A 14466-nucleotide genomic window follows, 5' to 3' on the forward strand; every position below is an offset into this window, starting at 1 on the left:
ACAATGGTTGAGGTGCAAGGAGGATGCTTGTTAATTATACTACACCTACTTCCAATTTTTATGGAAGAAGCATCTGAATCCCTGCTATTGGAGCAAACAATTTTGAGCTGAAGCCTCAACTAGTTGCTCTAATGCAACAGAACTACAAGTTCCATGGACTTCCATCAAAAGATCCCTATTAGTTTTTAACTAAATTCTTGCAGATCTGTGATACTATTAAGACTAGTGGAGTAGATCCTGAAGTCTACAGGCTCATGCTTTTCCCCTTTGCTGTAAGAGACAGAGCTAGAACATGGTTGGACTCACAACCTAAAGATAGCCTGGACTCTTGGGATAAGCTAGTCACGGCCTTCTTGGCCAAGTTCTTTCCTCCTCAAAAGCTGAGCAAGCTTAGAGTGGATGTTCAGACCTTCAAGCAAAAAGATGGTGAATCCCTCTATGAAGCTTGGGAAAGATACAAGCAGTTGACCAAAAAGTGTCCTTCTGACATGTTTTCAAAGTAGACCATTTTAGATATATTCTATGATGGTCTATCTGAGTTCTCTAAGATATCACTAGACCATTCTGCAGGTGGATCCATTAACCTAAAGAAAATGCCTGCAGAAGCTCAAGAACTCATTGACATGGTTGTAAATAACCAATTCATGTACACCTCTGAGAGGAATCCTGTGAGTAATGGGACGCCTCAGAAGAGGAGAGTTCTTGAAATTGATACTCTGAATGCCATATTGGCTCAGAACAAAATGTTGACTCAGCAAGTCAACATAATTTCTCAGAGTCTGGATGGATGGCAAAATGCATCCAATAGTACTAAAGAGGCATCTTCTGAAGAAGAAGCTTATGATCCTGAGAACCCTGCAATGGCAGAGGTGAATTACATGGGTGAACCCTATGGAAACACTTATAATTCCTCATGGAGAAATCATCCAAATTTCTCATGGAAGGATCAACAAAAGCCTCAACAAGGCTTTAATAATGGTGGAAGAAATAGGTTTAGCAATGGCAAGCCTTTTCCATCATCTTCTCAGTAACAGACAGAGATTTCTGAGCAGAGCCCCTCTAGCTTAGCAAATATAGTCTCTGATCTATCTAAGGCCACTTTAAGTTTCATGAATGAAACAAGGTCCTCCATTAGAAATTTGGAGGCACAAGTGGGTCAGCTGAGTAAGAAAATCACTAAAACTCCTCCTAGTACTCTCCCAAGCAATACAGAAGAGAATCCAAAAAGAGAGTGCAAGGCCATTGATATTATCAAGATGGCTGAATCCAAAGAGGAAGGGGAGGACGTGAATCCCAATGAGGAAGACCTCATGGGACATCTCCCAGACAGAAAGGAGTTCCCTATTGAGGACCTAAAAGAATCTGAGGCTCATATAGAGACCATAGAGATTCCATTAAACTTCCTTCTGCCATTCATGAGCTCTGAGAACTGTTCTTCCTCTGAAGAGGATGAAGATGTAACTGAAGAGAAATTTGCTCAATATCTAGGAGCCACCATGAAGCTAAATGCCAAGTTGTTTGGTAATGAGACTTGAAAAGATGAACCTTCCTTGCTCATTAGTGAACTAGATACATGGGTTCAGCAAACTCTACCTCAAAAGAAACAAGATCTTGGTAAATTCTTAATATCCTGTACCATAGGCACCATAACCTTTGAGAAGGCTCTGTGTGACCTGGGGTCAGGTATAAATCTCATGCCACTCTCTGTAATAGAGAAGCTGGGGATCTTTAAGGTACAAGCTGCAAGAATCTCATTAGAGATGACAGAAAAGTCAATAAAACAAGCTTATGGATTGGTAGAGGACGTGTTGGTAAAGGTTAAAGGCCTTTACATCCCTGCTGATTTCATTATCTTAGACACTGGGAAGGATGAGAATGAATGCATCATCCTTGGAAGACCCTTCCTAGCCACAGCAAAAGATGTGATTGATATTGACAGAGGTGACCTAGTCCTTCAAGTGAATGGGGACTACCTTATGTTTAAAGATCAAGGATCTTCCTCTGCAACCATGGAAAAAAGGCACGATAAGCTTCTCTCAATACAGAGTCAAACAAAGCCCCCACAATCAAACTCTAAGTTTAGTGTTGGGAGGCCACAACCAAACTCTAAGTTTGGTGTTGAACCCCCACATTCAAACTCTAAGTTTGGTGTTGGAAGGTCCCAACAATGCTCTGAACATCTGTGAAGCTCCATGAGAGCTCACTGTCAAGCTATTGACATTAAAGAAGCGCTTATTGGGAGGCAACCCAATTTTTATTTATCTATATTTCTATTGTTCTTTTATGTTTTATTAGGTTTATGATTATGTGGAGTCACGAAACAATTGCAAAAATTAAAAACAGAATAAAAAATAGCAGAAGAAAAAGCACACCCTGGAGGAAGAGCTATCTGGCATTTAAACGCTAAAGCCAAGCATCTGTCTGGCGTTCAACGCTAGAAACAAGCACCAAGCTGGTGTTTAACGCCAGAAACAAGCATAAGGCTGGCGTTAAACGCCAGAAACAGGCTACATCTGGGCGTTTAACGCCAGAAACAAGCTTCAGCCTGGCGTTAAACGCCAGGATTGCATACAGAGGGCGTTTTACATGCCTAAAAGGTGCAGGGATGAGAAATTCTTGACACCTCAAGATCTGTGGACCCCACAGGATCACCTCAGGATCTGTGGACCCCACAGGATCCCCACCTACCCCATCTCCCTCTCTCACACCTTTTCATAACACTCTTCCCCAAACATCATTCACCAATCACCTCAATCACTCTTCCCTATCACCTCTTCACTACTCACATCCATCCTCTCTTCCCCATAAACCCCACCTACCTTCAAATTCAAAATCTCTTTCCCACCCAAACCCACCCTACATGACCGAACCATAAACCCCTCTCCCCATCAATACCACTTCTATGAAGTTGTGGCCAAGAAGAAGGTGATCCCTGAGGTCCCTTTCATGCTCAAGAAAAATGAGTAACCGGAGATCCGACATGAGATCCAAAGAAGTGGTTAGGAAGTTCTTACCAACCTCATTCAACAAGTCAGAATCTTAATGGTTCAAGAGTTCTATGCCAATGCATGGATCACTAGGAACCATGATCAAAGTATGAACCCGAATCCAAAGAATTATATTACAATGGTTCGGGGGAAATGCTTAGATTTCAGTCCGGAGAACATAAGGTTGGCGTTCAACTTGCCTATGATGCAAGAAGACGCATGCCCCTGCACTAGAAGGGTCAGCTTTGATCAAAGGTTGGACCAAGTCCTCGTGGACATATGTGTGGAAGGAGCTCAATGGAAAAGAGACTCAAAAGGCATGCCAGTTCAATTGAGAAGACTGGACCTTAAGCTCCTGGCTAGAGGATGGTCGGAGTTCATCCAATGCTCCATCATCCCCACTAGCAACTGATCCGAAGTAACTGTGGATCGGGCCATCATGATCCATAGCATCATGATTGGAGAGGAAGTAGAAGTTCATGAAGTCATCTCTCTAGAACTCTACAAAGTAGCCGAAAAGCCCTCCACCTTGGCAAGGCTAGCTTTTCCTCATCTCATTTGCCATCTATGCTACTTAGCTGGAGTTGTCATAGAAGGAGACATCCTCATTGAAGAGGACAACCCCATCACTAAGAAGAGGATGGAGCAAACAAGAGAACCTATCCATGGATCTCAAGAGACGCATGAGGAAGCTCATTATCAAGAAATCCCTGAGATGCCTCAAGGGATGCATTTTCCTCCAATCAACTATTAGGAACAACTCAACACTTCTCTAGAAGGATTGAGTCATAACATGAACCAATTAAGGGTGGAACACCAAGAGCACTCCATCATTCTCAATGAGATTAGAGAAGATCAAAGAGCTATGAGGGAGGAGCAACAAAGGCAAGGAAGAGACATAGAGGAGCTCAAGAACACCATTGGTCCTTCAAGAAGAAGGCGCCACCCTCACTAAGGTGGACTCATTCCTTAACTTCCTTGTTCTTATCTCTCTGTTTTTCAGTTTTATGCTATATGTTTGTCTATGTTTTGAGTCTTTACTACATGATCATTAGTATTAAGTAACTATGTCTTGAGGCTATGAATAATTCCATGAATCCTTCACCTTTCTTAAATGAAAAAATGTTTTTAATACAAAAGAACAAGAAGTACATGAGTTTCGAATTCATCCTTGAAATTAGTTTAATTATATTGATGTGGTGACAATACCTTTTGTTTTCTGAATGAATGCTTAAACAATGCATATTTTTTATCTTGTTGTTTATGAATGTTAAAATTGTTGGCTCTTAAAAGAATGATGAACAAAGAGAAATGTTATTGATAATAAAAAAATCATGAAATTGATTCTTGAAGCAAGAAAAAGCAGTGAAAAAGAAGAAGCTTGCGGAAAAAAAAAGAGAAAGAAAGAGAAAAAAAAAGCAAGCAGAAAAAGCCAATAGCCCTTAAAACCAAAAGGCAAGGGTAAAAAGGATCCAAGGCTTTGAGCATTAATGGATAGAAAGGCCCAAGGAAATAAAATCCAGGCCTAAGCGGCTAAATCAAGCTGTCCCTAACCATGTGCTTGTGTCATGAAGGTCCAAGTGAAAAGCTTGAGACTGAGTGGTTAAAGTCGTGATCCAAAGCAAAAAGAGTGCTTAAGAGCTCTGGACACCTCTAACTGGGAACTTTAGCAAAGCTGAGCCACAATCTGAAAAGGTTCACCTAGTCATGTGTCTGTGGCATTTATGTATCCGGTAGTAATACTGGAAAACAAAGTGCATAGGGCCACGGCCAAGACTCATAAAAGTAGCTGTGTTAAAGAACAACATACTTAACTAGGAGAATTAATAACACTATCTGAACTTTGAGTTCCTATAGATGCCAATCATTCTAAACTTCAAAGGATAAAGTGAGGTGCCAAAACTGTTCAGAAGCAAAAAGCTACAAGTCCCGCTCATCTTATTAGAACTAATATTCATTGATATTTTGGGATTTATAGTATATTCTCTTCTTTTTATCCTATTTGATTTTCAATTGATTGGGGACAAGCAACAATTTAAGTTTGGTGTTGTGATGAGCGGATAATTTATACGCTTTTTGGCATTGTTTTTAGGTAGTTTTTTAGTAAGATCTAGCTACTTTTAGTTTTTATTAGTTTTTATGCAAAATTCACATTTTTAGACTTTACAATGAGTTTGTGTGTTTTTCTGTAATTTTTTATATTTTTTGGCTGAATTTGAGGGACCTGAGCAAAAATCTGATTCAGGCTGAAAAGGGACTACTGATGTTGTTGGATTCTGACCTCCTTGCACTCGAAATGAAATTTTTGGAGCTACAGAACTCCAAATGGCACGCTCTCATCTGGGTTAGAAAGTAGACATCCAGGGCTTTCCTGTAATATATAATAGTCTATACTTTATTTGAGTTTAGATGACGCAAACTGGCGTTCAACGCCAGTTCGATGCTGCATTCTAGAGTAAAACGCCAGAAACACATCCCAAACCAGAGTTAAACGCCAAAAACACGTTACAACTTGGCGTTTTACCCCAAGAGAAACCTCTGCACGTGTAAAGCTCAAGCTCAGCCCAAGCACACACCAAAGTGGGCCTCGGAAGTGGATTTCTGTACTTAGACTTATTTCTGTAAACCCTAGTAGCTAGTTTAGTATAAATAGAACTTTTTACTATTGTACTAAGCGTCTTGTCTTTGGATGGATCTTTAATCAGTGTATGCGATTTTAGACCTTCATGGGGGCTGGCCATTTGGCCATTCCTGGACCATCACTTATGTATTTTCAACGGTGGATTTTCTACACACCATAGATTAAGGTGTGGAGCTCTGCTGTTCCTCGAGTACTAATGCAATTACTATTATTCTTCTATTCAATTTAGCTTATTCTTATTCTAAGATATTCGCTGCACTTCAACATGAAGAATGTGATGATCCGTGACACTCATCATCATTCTCACCTATGAACGCGTGCCTGACAACCACTTTCGTTCTACCTTAGATTGAGCACGTATCTCTTGGATTTCTTAATCAGAATCTTCGTGGTATAAGCTAGAATTATTGGCAGCCATTCCTAAGATCCGAAAAGTCTAAACCTTGTCTGTGGTATATTCTGAGTAGGATCTGAGATGGGATGACTGTGACGAGCTTCAAACTCGCGAGTGTTGGGCGTAGTGACAGACGCAAAAGAATCACTGGATTCTATTCCAACATGATCGAGAACCGACAGATGATTAGTCGTGCTGTGACAGAGTATTTGGACCATTTTCACTGAGAGGATGGGAAGTAGCCATTGATAACGGTGACGCCCTACATATAGCTTACCATAGAAAGGAGTAAGAATGATTGGATGAAAGCAGTAGGAAAGCAGAGATTCAGAAGGAACAAAGCATCTCCATACACTTATCTGAAATTCCCACCAATGATTTACATAAGTATCTCTATCTCTATTTTATGCTTTATTTATCTTTATATTCAAAAACCATTATAACCATTTGAATCCGTCTAACTGAGATTTACAAGATGACCATAGCTTGCTTCATACCAACAATCTCTGTGGGATCGACCCTTACTCACGTAAGGTTTATTACTTGGACGACCCAGTGCACTTGCTGGTTAGTTGTGCGAAGTTGTGACAAAGTGTGATTCACGTTTGAGAGCTCCAAGTCTTTGGCGCCATTGTTGATGATCACAATTTTGTGCACCACGGGCCTAACTCTGGGTTAATGTATGGAAGGTGGAACTTCTCAATCCACGCGTACGCGTGCATGGCGCGTCCGCGTTGGTTAGCGAAAATGCTTGATGCACGCGTATGCGTGGATTGTGCTCTATTTTTCAAAATTTTTTCTATGTTTTTGCACCAATCCAAGCATTCCAAACCTCCAAACAGCTACCAAAACACCTTAAAACCTTATTTAACACACTAGACTACCAAATAAACTTAACCAACTACTCTAAACATGAAATTAAGCTAATTCTACCAAATATTTACAAAAGAGAAAATGAAAAGATATTACCATGGTGGGGTGTCTCCCACCTAGCACTTTTGTTTATTGTCTTTAAGTTGGACATATGGGGAGCTCCTCTCAAGGTGGCTTGTGCTTGTATTCATCTTGGAACTCCAACCAATGCTTGGTTCTCCATTGTGCCCCTAGATTTCTTATGGATTAAGCCAAGTGTTGATGGAGTTCTTCACAAGCTTGGGGCTCCCAAAGTTGATCCTCTTCCTGTAATTCAGGATCCCACACTTTATTTTCACACCCGTCTTGAAGTTGACCATCATTATTAGTCCCTTAGGGTGGTGAACAAGGTGAATTCTCTATATAGTGGCCAACAATCCTCCTAGACCCATTTATTTGAGCACTACTCCAACCTTTGTATTCAACTCTTGAAGTATCAACCATAATGAGCCTTGATTTGCAACGCCACCCACAAAACCTTTTCCGCTTACGCTTCATCCCACAAAGCTCCCTAAGTTGATCATCCGTTTCAGGCAAGCATACTCAAGTGGGACAATAAAGCTAATAGAAATGAGTTTTACCCACTCAAGTGAAGGAGTAGATGGCAACCTAGGCAAAGATGATTCAAAGGTTCTTGACAAAGCGTATTCCACTCCCATCCTTCCATTTTTTTGGAATTCCACCTCTTCACAAGATTTCTCTAATTCAATCCTTTGTTCATCAATACTATCTAAACCTTTTCCCTTAATCAAACTATAATTGGGAGGGTAATATCTGAAAACACTTAACACACATATCAAGGCATCTAATGGTAATAAGAGATGATTAATAATAAGCAAATATAAGATCAAAGAAGCATGTTTTCAATCATAGCATAAAATCAGGAAGGAAAATGTAAAACATGCGAATTGTATGAATAAGTGAGTAAAGAGTTGATAAAAACCACTCAATTGAGCACAAGATAAACCATAAAATAGTGGTTTATTAGAGGGTGAAAGAAGTTTACCTCCACAACATTTTCCATCTCATCGGGAGAAGGTTCTTCAAGTTCAAAGAATCTACCACCACTAGAATTTGATGCTTGCTCTTTATTGCGATGGGAACTCAATTCTTGTTCTATCCCATCCAAGTTTTCATATGGAATATGCCTTGGAGGTTGTGCACATCCCTCCTCAACGTCAATTTCAATCTTCTTGGAGCGGTCTTCTTCAACTCTAGGTTCCCATGGAAGTTCCGCATCTCCTAAGTCTTCAACCGTTTCTTCCTTTTCTTCGATAATCCTAGCTTCCTCCAATTGTTCCAACACAAAGCAACTTCCCTCATTTGCCACCGGAGTTTCCAATCTCTCCTTCATGCTATGTTCTTTATTCGATTCTCCACATGTAGCCATGGGAGTTCCTTTGGGAGTGTTCAAGCATTAGGAGGCTAATTGATTTGTTACCACATCCAAGGCGGCCATGAATTTTTGCACATCCCTTTTCATCTCTTCTTGGCCTTGAACAAGAACACCAATGGTTTCATCCATTAGAGATTGGGGTGGGTGGAAGGGTTCATCATTTTGGGAGAAGGGTTCATAATAGGAAGGTGGTTCATCAGAGTAATGATGTGGTGGTTCTATGTACTCTATTTGTTTCATTTATTGCTCAACACACTATAATCTATTGTTCTCAAGTTGAGATTCTACAATCTCCTTCATGCTTCCCTCTTCGGTTACTCATCCACAATCATCCTTGGACATATGGTATGAGTCCCATGCATCTAACTTTTCACGGACGGTTGCTTGAAGTCGATCTATGGCTTCCTTGAAAGATGGACATGGATATTCTTCCATGGAGGGTCTTGGTGGAAGGTAAAATTCATCTTGTGGTTGAAAATTCTCATACATTGGAGGTGGTTCATCTTGGTCATAATATGGAGAATGTGGCTCTTGGAAGTATTGAGGTTGGAATGGTGGTTGTTCAATATGTGGCTTACATGGCTCAAAAGGTGGTTGGTATGTGATGTATGAAAACTTGTCTCTCAACAAATTTCCCTTCGGCAAGTATACCGAATTGTCGTCAAGTAAAACTCACAATAGAGTGAGGTCGAATCCCACAAGGATTGATTGGTCAAGCAACTTTAGTTAGAAGAATGTGCTAGTTGAGCTAAACAGAATTTAGATTGAGATGCAGAAATTTAAATGATTGGAAAGTAAATAACAGAAATTAAAGTGCAGAATCTTAAATGGGGATTTGGGGTAATGAGCATTAAATTAAATGGCAAAAAGTAAAGAGAATGGGTAAGATCAGAAATGGGGAAATCATTAGGTTCAGGAGATGTTGTATTCTCTGGATCAAGTTCATTCTCATCTCTTCCTCAATCAATGCATTCATTGATCTCCTTGGCAATCCAATCTCTCTAAGCTTGAACAATTGCCCAATTCCTTGATTTAATTGCTCATGGGAAGAGATGAAGTGTGGTCACTGATTATACCACATGTATTTCCAAATTAAAGTGTTGGGAGGATTACATGTCACTATATCCGCCCAGACCACAATTTGGTCCAACATGAGAAAGCATTTCTAGCATGATCTCCTAATCCCTTTTCCAAGGCTCAAAGGAGATCCAATTATGGAGAGTTGCTTTTCCAAGACAACTAACCAATTGAATTAAGATCGAAAGCTTTCTAGTAAGATCAAGAGAAAAGAAAGAAGAAGAAGAATGAAAACTATAATTGATCCATCAAATTACAACAGAGCTCCCTAACCCAATGAAAGGGGTTTAGTTGTTCATAGCTCTAGAAATGGAAAATGGCAGAAAAGAAGAATACATGCTAAAAGTGCAGAAAAGTAAATCTATAGAGAGTAGTTCCCAAAAGTGCCAAGCTTCTCTAAAGTTCAAAACTACTCCTATATATACTACTCCTCTTGATCTTCTAGTGAGTTCTTCAAGTCTTGGATGTGGGCTTTGGATCTTGAGTTGAAGTAGTTCTCATCTTTAGTGGGCTCAACTTGCAGAGAAAGATGATTTAGGCTTTGGGTAATTAGTGAGATTTAACATTGATTTCTATTGTGGGCTCGAGAACGTTAGTGGCATTCACTTTTTCCACTAATGTTCCAAACTCATATATCCACGTTAAATCCAACGTTAGTGGTCTTAACGTGACCATTAACGTTGTTTTCTCAAAACTTGGCTAACGTTATTGGGACTCATTTTTCCCAATAACGTTGGCTTATACCCCTTCGCAAACGTTAATGGGAATCACTTTTCCCATTAACGTTGCTTAGTGCCCCTATGTTCCTACCTTAGAGTCCATGTTAGCATAGCTAACGCGACTCTTAACGTAGGTGTGATCCTCCTTCGAGACCGTTAGTGACACTCACCTTTGTCACTAACGCTCCAACTACCCTGTTCTCTACATTAGAACTCACGTTAACTAAGTTAACGTGGCTCTTAACGTAGTAGTGAAGCCATCTCCCAACGTTAGTGACAAAAGTGAGTGTCACTAACGTTGGTTCCTTGATCTCAACTCCACGTTAACTTTCACGTTAATAAGCTTAATGTGAAAGTTAACATAGGCAATGCTAGATGGTCCAACGTTAGTGACAAAAGTGAGTGTCACTAATGTTGGCTTGTGTTTCCTCTTCCACGTTAGAGTTCACGTTAACTAAGTTAACGTGACTCTTAACGTGGATCATTGCCAAGTTCTCCAACGTTAATGGTGTTCACTTTTACCATTAACATTGGAGTTCCTTCTTCTTCTACGTTAACTACCACGTTAACTTAGTTAACGTGGCAAGTAACATGAGCTTTGGGTGGCTTCGCAGGCGTTATTGGTGATCACTTTTCTCATTAACGTTGCAAGATTTACCATTCCACGTTAGTGTTCATGTTAACTAGGTTAACGTGAATACTAACGTGGTTCTCCCTTGCTTCCTTTGCCTTGAAAACAAGCAATTAAAGTGCATCAAAGCTCTAGCTAAAGTCATGAGATTATGCATCATTAATTTATCATACAATTCTAGCAAAATACTCATGAAATTATGCAAAGTTGACAAAAGTTGCTTGAATCAAGGTGTAAGTGTAATTTCATCCAAAACTTGCCTTATTCACTAAGAAAATGCATGAAACTATCCTAAAACAGTAAAGAAAAGGTCAGTGAAATTGGCCTAGATGCCCTGGCATCACAATACCAAACTTAAAGCTTGCTTGTCCCTAAGCAAGTATTGAAGCATAAGAAGAATGAAATGAAATAACAAGAAGATAAGATAGAAGTAGCATTCTTGGTTTATGGGGTTTCATGCATAGCAACTTAGGTTCTTTCCCTCTAGGTTTCAAGCCTTTATCAAATCCTTTGTCACCTTCTTGATTGCATCCTTTGAGGCTTCTTTCTTATTGATCCTTCCTTCTTTTTCAAAGTCATTTTTCTTTTTGCTAAGTGCTTTGTAAGAGGGCGACTCTTTATGATAAGCTTTCAGCCAACACTCCCAAACCAGTTGGTTTTAAGGTGCTAGGTGTTAAGACACCCCTAAGGACTTACTCCCTCAAGTCTCTTTCCCTCATACATACACACCACAGGCATATGGTTTGTTATTTTTCCTTTCTTGAGACCTTGGTGTCCAACACCTCTTTGGGTTACTAAGTGTTTTGTATCAAAGGTTACTCTTGATAGTGGACTTTCAGCTGATAATCCCGGATTAGTTAATCCAAGTTACCAAGTGATAATGCACCCCTAAGAGCTTATTCATCCAAGTATATCCTTTGCACAAACATATGCCTCAATTTTGAAAACCCTTGATGCCTAGCATTGTTTCTTATTGTGTTTCTTTTCTTTTCACTTTTATTAATCTTTCTCTTTTCTTTTTGGGATCTTATTGTTTAGCTAGTCTCAAAGGGTGTGTCTCAAACAAAGGACTTAGGATAGATAGTTGCTTTCTTTCCTTCTTTGGTGAACCAACTTAGCTTACTAATTAACCTTCCACAAACATTCAGAATGCACATCATAAACTAACTCCACTCTTGTTTTTTTCATAACATTTTCTTTTTTATTAACTTAAAGAGACAGGCATACAAGTAAGAAAGATGAAAGTGAACATTCAAGACATTAGGCTAGCACATTAAAATTGTGAATAAAGGGTGTTCATACCCTGACCGAGCTCCTCCAACTCGGCAAATCTATGAAAAGTCCGACTTCGTCCTAAGGCCCACGCCTAGAGGTCGGACCTCGGACAACAAAGCAAGGAAGGCCCATCAAAAGGAACGCAGCCCAAAACCTAAAGGCCGAAAAGGCCTAGCAAAGGCGGTTCCACAAAGATAGGGATAAAACTCCCGAAAGATAAGATAAGATAAGAATATCTTATCCAGGGAAGATCACGGCCAAACTACTATAAATACACTGGAGCACCCAGGTATGACACACATTCTACATTCTACACATATCTGCTTGGACCCATGCTAACTTAAGCATCGGAGTGTCATTGCAGGTACAACCACCAACCGCCAACACATCAAGCTCGGGTCCCTGACCCCCACCTCGGGCATCTCTAGACGACCGAGCTACGCGTTTCAGGTAACCCCCGGAACATTGGCGCCGTTGCCGGGGACCTGGAAGTCATCCCTTCACCATGGCGGACGACCCACTCAACAATGACCACGCTGCATCAGAACAAGAGGAGGAAGTTGACACCGGAGAACAACCGGACAGCCCTCTATCACCACGCACTCCAGGAGGAAACAAACAGAATCGCCCAAAAACATCACTCCCAAACAAGGATCCACAAAATCCCGAAAAAGAAAAGAGCTCGGAAATTCTAGAAGCAGTCCGGGCACAACAAAACCGACTGAAACAACTCGAAGAGGACATAAAGAAGCAAAAAGAAACTGAACAAGATCTGAGAAGGGAGGCTCGCAAGCGCAGAAAATTAGAAGAAAAACTGCGGAAAATAGAGGCCAACCTGAAAGATCGGACAGAACGCGACACCACCACCAAAGGCAACCATGATCCCTTCACGCAAGAGATCATGAAGGAGAAGGTACCGCGAAACTTCAAACCACCCGATATGGATCTCTACGACGGCACCACCGATCCAAGTCACCACCTCAGCAACTTCAGAAGCAGAATGTACCTAGTTGACGCCTCCGACGCGATTCGGTGCAAAGCCTTCCCCACCACTCTCACCAAGTCAGCCATGAAGTGGTTCGACAACCTGCCACCAAGATCAATCACCAGCTTCGAAGACCTAACCAAAAAATTCCTAACAAGGTTCTTCATTCAAAAGGACAAGGCAAAGCATGCCCCCAGTCTACTCGGGATCAAACAAGGTAACCAAGAAACTCTCTGAGAATACATGGAGCGATTCAACAAAGCCTGCCTGGACATACAACACTTGCCCACTGAAGCGGCCATCATGGGACTAGCAAACGGCCTAAAAGAGGGACCGTTTAGCCAATCCCTATCCAAACGATACCCGACCTCCCTATACGAGGTACAGGAGCGGGCAGAAAAATATATCAACATGGAAGAAACCTCCCAGCTAAGAGACTCTTCTAGGAAGGAATCAACCTACCCACTCCGAGATCGAGATCGGGAACAGAAGAAGAAAGAAGAACCCAACTCGGACAAGCCACGGAAGTACCACAACTACACCCCCCTCCGAGTCTCCCTGGTAGACGTCTACAGAGAAGTATGCCACACCGAAAAAATTCCACCGCCCCGACCTCTAAAACACAAGAGAGCGGGGAGAGATCGGTCCGAATACTGTGAATATCACAAGCTCTACGGTCACTCTACTAACGACTGCTACGACCTAAAAAACGTTATAGAAAAGCTAGCCATAGAAGGAAAACTCGACAGATACATAGCAGAGAAAGGAGAAGCGACCAGGAAGAGGAGGCGGGGAGATAACGAAGATCGGGCCGAACGAACCCCACGAACCCCTGAAAGGCACGTTCACATGATAAATGGAGGGTTTGCGGGCGGAGGAACATCCCGATCCTCGCGAAAAAGACACCTCAAAGAAGTCTACCACGTCCGAGAAGACAGTCCCCTGCCCGAACTACCTACTATCTCGTTTACCCGAGAAGATGCTCAAGGGATAATACCCGGGCACGACGATCCAATGGTAATCACCATTATCCTAGCAAACGCCAACTTACATCGAACCCTGATTGACCAGGGAAGCTCAGCAGATATCCTGTTCAAAACGGCCTTCGACAAGCTCGGACTTGAAGAAAAAGAACTAAAGGCCTATCCCACCGACCTATTTGGGCTAGGGGATACCCCAATCCATCCCTTAGGATACGTCTCGCTACACACTACCTTTGGAAAAGGCGAGCAATCTAAAACATTAAACATCGACTACATTATAGTCGACGTCACTTCAGCATACAATGCCCTCATTGGACGACCAACCCTAAATAGACTGGCAGCTATAGTCTCGACCCCACACCTCTGTATGAAGTTCCCTACCGCAAAAGGAATCGCTACCCTAAAAGGCGACCAAAAACTAGCGCGGCGATGCTACAACGAAAGCCTGAGCCTAAAAGGGAAGGAG

At 41.3% G+C, this 14466-nt stretch overlaps 1 non-coding gene across 1 annotated transcript; it reads right to left on the bottom strand.

Moving 5' to 3' along the window:
• Positions 1-386: 386 nt before the first annotated feature.
• On the bottom strand, positions 387-490 carry LOC130971404 (small nucleolar RNA R71). Its single transcript, XR_009082625.1, has one exon. It is a non-coding gene; the product is annotated as a small nucleolar RNA R71 (small nucleolar RNA).
• Between the last annotated feature and the right edge of the window lie 13976 nt (positions 491-14466).

Source organism: Arachis stenosperma, chromosome 3, assembly GCF_014773155.1.
Source record: "Arachis stenosperma cultivar V10309 chromosome 3, arast.V10309.gnm1.PFL2, whole genome shotgun sequence".
NCBI lineage: Eukaryota > Viridiplantae > Streptophyta > Magnoliopsida > Fabales > Fabaceae > Arachis > Arachis stenosperma.